The 6,490-nt window shown below is 34.5% G+C and overlaps 1 long non-coding RNA gene across 3 annotated transcripts; it reads right to left on the reverse strand.

Moving 5' to 3' along the window:
* Positions 1-416: 416 nt before the first annotated feature.
* On the reverse strand, positions 417-6,276 carry LOC125280454. Of its 3 annotated transcripts, none has more exons than XR_007187609.1 (6): positions 6,008-6,276; positions 5,307-5,353; positions 4,964-5,084; positions 4,672-4,864; positions 3,165-3,221; positions 417-997 (listed from the first exon to the last, which is right to left on the reverse strand). It is a non-coding gene; the product is annotated as an uncharacterized LOC125280454 (long non-coding RNA). The 3 variants fall into 3 exon arrangements; XR_007187607.1 differs by having other exon boundaries at positions 3,165-3,289; positions 6,008-6,275; XR_007187608.1 differs by lacking the exon at positions 3,165-3,221 and having other exon boundaries at positions 6,008-6,273.
* Between the last annotated feature and the right edge of the window lie 214 nt (positions 6,277-6,490).

Raw genomic sequence — 6,490 nt, forward strand, 5'->3', positions numbered from 1 at the left:
GTCTATATGTGTCCACACTATAGAGGGTAAATTTTACACTTTTGATAGTGTTAACTTTTTGACACCCTTTGAGTGTAAATTCAACACTCATTATCGTTAATTTTAAACCTAGTCAACACTATTTATTGTTGTTTCTGCACTACACCAGTGTTAGTACTCAATTACGGTGTTAAAAATTAACACTCTCCTTTTAAGATCAACACCAGTGTAATTTCAATATACCAAGGATGAGTGTTCAAAATACTGATTTATAATAGCACTTTTGGTGCTTTTAATATATTAAAAGCACCAAAAGTGCTATTATAAATCAGTATTTTGTATTCAGTATTGAGTATTTACATAGACCCCTAGGATTTATAGTTACAACAGTTACCATCTATTAGTGTTACCATCCCAATAATCAGATCATAAAGTTCTGCAATGAATACATTTTATTTTTCCTTTAACAGAGCTACACATTTCATTTAAGCCAGGGACAGGGCACTCAAACTACCCTGTACAATGACCTTGTTCAACAAACAAAGCTCATACCTGCTGCTTGCAGTCTATATGATGCAGCCGTACAATATAAAACAGTCTGTAAGCATAAAACAATCAAAAATCGAAGAGTTTCAAGTATCATCAAAAGCTTCACATAACATGACAGGTGCATTATGGAATACTCTGCAAACGTAACACTTAGTTCCTGTTCATGAGCTTGGCTCTCAGTTTCTTTCACCTTTGGACTTTCTTCAGTGGTGTCAACATCTATACTGTAGACTGTTGTCTGGAGGAATGTGTACACGTTGCTGAGAGCATCATCAGAGCTGAAAACGAAGTGCGCTTTAAAAAGTTCATCAAAGGCTGCCAACGACATGGTTCCCTTACATGGAATGAGCATCGGGTCAATCACAACATAGTAACTGCTGATGGCCCACATGTGAGTTCCTGAAGCAAGGAGATATGGCTGGCGATGTCCCTCCAGTTTCTCCAAGTGTTCTTCTACGCTGCCGATTCACTGTAGGAAAAATTACATATCAAATTTACATAATACTATTCTTACTAGTTCAGGGTTTCTGCAAATATCATTAAAAGTAATTTAATGTTCTTTAAAGGGTTAGTTCAACCAAAAATGAAAATTCTGTCATTTATTTCTCACTCTCATATCATTTCATACCCGTAAGACCTTCGTTAAACTTCAGAACACAAATTAAGATATTTTAGTTGAAATCCGATGGCTCAGTGAGGCCTGCATAGCCAGCAATGACATTTCCTCTCTCAAGATCCATTAATGTACTCAAAACATTTAAATCAGTTCATGTGAGTACAGTGGTTCAATATTAATATTATAAAGCGACGAGAATATTTTTGGTGCGCCAAAAAAACAAAATAATGATTTATATAGTGACCGATTTCAAAACACTTCTTCAGAAAGATTTGAAGCATAATGAATCAGTGTATCGAATCATGAATCGCATCGCGTGGAAAAAGTTGAAATCACATGACTTTGCCGCTCCGAACAGCAGATTCGACACGCTGATTCATTATGTTTCGATACTTCCTGAAGCAGTGTTTTGAAATCGGTCATCACTAAACAAGTCATTATTTTGTTTTTTGCCACACCAAAAATATTCTCGTGGCTTTATAATATTAATATTGAACCACTGTACTCACATGAACTGATTTAAATATGTTTTTAGTACATTTATGGATCTTGAGAGAGGAAATGTCATTGCTCCCTATGGAGGCCTCACGGAGCCATTGGATTTCATCAAAAATATCTTAATTTGTGTTCAGAAGATGAACGAAGGTCTTACAGGTGTGGAACAGCATGAGGGTGAGTAATTAATGACAGAATTTAAATTTTTGGGTGAACTAACCCTTTAATGCCATAAACGACCTTAGCATTTTTTATGAACTTTTGAATTTTTCTTCATCTTACTGGAATTAAAACTAGGAATTGATAAGCATAATTGGAATCAGAATCGATAAAATTCAAAAGATACACAGCTCTATTAGTGAGCAGAAGAGACTTATTTAAAATTTAAAAAAGTAATGACTTTTAATTCTATTTAAAGGTTAGTTCACCCAAAAAATAATGTCATTACTCAGCCTCATGTTGTTCTACACCGTAAGAGGCTCCGTGAGGCCTCCATTGAAAGCAAAGCCACCGAACTTCAAGATCCAGAAAGATACTAAAAACATATTTAAATCAGTTCATGTGACTACAGTAGTTCTACCTTAATATTATAAAGTGACGAGAATTTTTTTTTTTTTTGGTGCACAAAAAGTAAAGACTTTAACAATATCTAGAGATGGGTGATTTCGAAGCACTGCTTCAAATCTTTTTTTTTGAATCACTGGTTTAGAACGCCAAAGTCACATGATTTCAGCAGTTTGACAAATGATCCGAACCACTGATTTGAAACAAAAGCTTCGAAGCAGTGTTTTGAAATTGGCTATCACTAGATATTGTTGAAAAGTCACTGTGACAAGCAGGGCGGGGCGAGAGACGTGAGGGAACGACGCAAGGCCGGTGACATGAGCGATATTGAGCGTCAGCTGTACGTTGCACGGGTCTCTTATCTCTCACCGAGGAGCTCCAGAAGCATTAAAAAGGAGGAGCGATGACAGTGAAGGACGAGAGAGGATTAGGTCTGGACTTTAAGTTATGTTTTATTATGTTTGTGTGGGTGGCAGTTGTCCGTGAGGAACTGCCACCATTTTACTTTTGTAAAATCCCCCACCCTGCTTGTCACAGATGTTATTTTGTTTTTTTTTTGGTGCACAAAAATATTCTCGTCACTTTATAATATTAAGGTTGAACCACTGTAGTCACATGAACTGTTTTAAATATGTTTTTAGTACCTTTATGGATCTTGAGAGGTTCGGTGGCTTTGCTCTCAATAGAGGCCTCACTGAGCCACCGAATTTCATCAAAAATATCTTAATTTGTGTTCCGAAAATGAACAAAGGTCTTATGGGTGTGGAACGACATGAGGGTGAGTAATAAATGACATTATTTTCATTTTTGGACGAACTTTAAATAGAATAAAAAGTCATTAATTTTAAGACCCCTTTTTTCGTGAAATCTATTTAATGACTTTTAATGCTTTTCAGTGCCCCGTGGAAACCATGTAGTTTGTCTACCCACTAAAAATCACAAACTGTAGCCTGGCACATACCTTGTGAAATACAGCTAGATGGTTCATGACCTGAGCTGCGCTGATCTTCAGTTTTTTCTTTTTTAAATGTTGTGGTGGCAGGATATCCAGAAGCAGCAAAAAATGTGTCATATCACTGTCCCACTCTAAAAAGAAAAAAAGTGGGTTTTTTTCCCCAATCCGTGCATCATTCATTCACTCATTTTTCTATATAAAACCAAAAATCAAAAAAAAAAAAAAAAATTATTTTCCTTTTTAAATCCAAAATGAAAAAAACTGATAACGAGCCCTTAAATTACATTTTGGTTTTCTCACTGGATGCAAGTGGCTTACCGGAAGTGAATGTTACGCGCGCGAGGAAAGCATCAAAGCGAGTGACATGGCCGGACTGAAGTAGTTAATAATACATATTCTAAAATACAATAGTTAGAAAAATATGAGACTAAATAATTAATAAATATAAATGTGCATAAACATATACAATAAATGCAATGTAAAAGCTAAGGAAACTGAATCATCATATAGAATATATAAAGTTGCTAAAAATAGTGGCCATATATAGTGTTTATGCAAAAGTAACTAGTTATTATTATTATTATTATTATAGCTACATGAATTATTGCACTTATTGAAAAGTCACATTTTTGTTAGGGCAATATATTTATATTGTCCCTTAAAACTGTACTAAAATTTCGTATTTCGCAAGATCAAAAGCTATGGAAGCCCGAGAAAAAAAGTCAGAATTCACAGATGAAAAAAGTCGCAATTACTTTTTTATTTTTTATTTAGTGGCGGAAACGGGCTTCCATAGCTTTTGATCTTGCGAAATACGAAATTTTAGTAGTTTTAAGGGACAATATAAATATATTTCCCTAACAAAATATCTTTATTAATTCATGCATTTTATTTAATTACATAAATTAATAAAGATAATGTGACTTACTTTTCAATAAGTGCAATAATTCATGTAGCTATAATAATAATAATAATAATAATAATAATAACTAGTTACTTTTGCATTAACACTGTATATGGCCAATATTTTGAGCAACTTTATATATTCTACATGATGATTAAGTTTCCTTAGCTTTTAAATTGCATTTATTTATTGTATATACGTTTATGCACAATTATATTTATTAATTATTCAGTCTCATATTTTTCTAACTATTGTATATTAGTATATGTATTGTTAACTACTTCAGTCCGGTCATGTCACTCGCTTTGATGCTTTCCCCGCGCGCGTAACGATCACTTCCGGTAAGCCACTTGCATCCAATGAGAAAACCAAAATGTAATTTGAGGGCTAGTTATCCGTTTTTTCCATTTTTAATTTGAGCACAAAATTGAAAATCAGAAAACGAGTTGTTTTCTGTTTTTTTCATTTTGGATTTAAAAAGGAAAATTAAAAAAAATATATATATATATTTTTGGTTTTATATAGAAAAATGAGCGAAAGAATGATACACAGATTTTTTCCCCCTCCCTTTTTTGTATTGTTGTCACACGAGTGCTCTGAAATTAATACCTGGGTGATCTTCTGAAGATTCATCATGATACTGATTCCTGGCAGACTTCAGCAAACTCTGGAGCACTGAGGTGGTAGTAAGGTCAAGGTTCTCTGCTTCTCTGATCACCTTTTCCTTATAGAATGTAGGCCACTTCTCCAGCAGTTTGGCAGCTGTTTGTGGACCAAAGAGGAGTCTAAAACCTTGAGCTATCTGCAGAAACACAAACAAAAACTTCATATTTCTGACAATCATATACTAAGTTCAGAGATATTAACTGTAATTGAAAAAAAAAAGGATGCCAATACTTACCAGATCTTTAGTGTCCAGCAGCCTTGGAAACACTCTGAGGATGGTGTGTGATTCATCAGGAAGGATTGTAGATGGGTGATCACCAGTCAACTTCTAAGGATGACAGCAATATCTTTCTACCCTGTTTAACAAATGCACTTACCAATAAATAAATAAATAAATAAATAAATTGTATGAAAGATATTCACAAAATTTATATATACAATACTTTTACAATACATTTCTTGTGCAGAATTCATAATAATCATATTCCTTTATAGGACTTTAACACACTTAAATATCTAACTTCACATGGTTATGTTAGCCTCATGGCAACTTTACAGATAAAAAAAAAAATACTTACCTGAAGAAGAAAATTTTAAAAGTAGTGTCTCATGATCCGGTTGGTTCCTACACAAGAGAACGTACATCAAATGTATTGTTAAAATAAAGTAAACCCCATCAGAGGTATTTTATTAGTTTATGTGACACTTATCTCCAATGATAATAAGTGATTAACGTTGACGTTGCTGAATAACGTTAGATAGCGTGCGATATTACACAAACAAAACCGCGGAAATAGCTGCCCAATAAAACTTTAAAATCTCTCTTACTCGAGATGAAAGCGAGTGATAGAAAATTGTGTCTCAAATAACTGTAATTTTATATTATTGTTGGAATCATCCCTCAGGCCGGCTTGGACGCCTCCGTGGCAGAGCCGTTGAAAAAGGCCTCTGATCCATGGGCTAACGTTATGTTCAGCCTGCAGGCCGTATGTTCGACACACCTACCATATCAACTACTCCGATAAACTTCATGTTTGCACAAAAAGAGCCATATAATGCAAGCACAGAGTAAAACGCTTTCCTTGAGAAACTTATTTGTAACAGACAGGAGCAATATTTAAAACCGCTTCAGATGGCGCGCACCCGCCTTGTGTAACGAACAAGGACAAATACATCATTTGCGCGTTAATACATCCCCGTATGTAAAAACTAACACTAAATTAATAATTTTGATAGAAGATGTCCATTAAACGCAAACTTTAAAGTAGCTTTAACTCACCAGTTGTCGTTTCTCATCCTCCGCATGGCACGAGAAAATGGCGTCTGGAAAAATCTTTCAGCGAGATCGCTGAATAAATGCCCGGATGTTGCAAATAACACCAGGGGGTGTTGGATACCTGTAACTCTGTGATAACACTGAATCAAACAAGCTTTTAACACACTGATAGTGTTAATTTCTCTAAATTTTACACTATAACTTCAACACTTTACTCTAAATTGGCTTAACACTTGAAATTTAACACTGATGAATTTGCTGTGTAAATTCACTGTTAGATTAGATGGATTAGACTAGCTATTTACTCGAAACATAGCATGCTGAGGACATCTGCTGGTTAAAGCTGTAAAGAACTACAATTACGTGTAAAGAACCTTTAAAGAATCATCTTCTTTAGACTGTACCGAACCCGAAATATTCCTTTAAGCAACTGTATTTGGCACATATTATTGACCAGTCAGCATTCAAGATCAAATCAATATGTTT

This window comes from Megalobrama amblycephala, linkage group LG12 (genome assembly GCF_018812025.1).
Source record: "Megalobrama amblycephala isolate DHTTF-2021 linkage group LG12, ASM1881202v1, whole genome shotgun sequence".
In the NCBI taxonomy this organism is placed as follows: Eukaryota; Metazoa; Chordata; class Actinopteri; order Cypriniformes; family Xenocyprididae; genus Megalobrama; species Megalobrama amblycephala.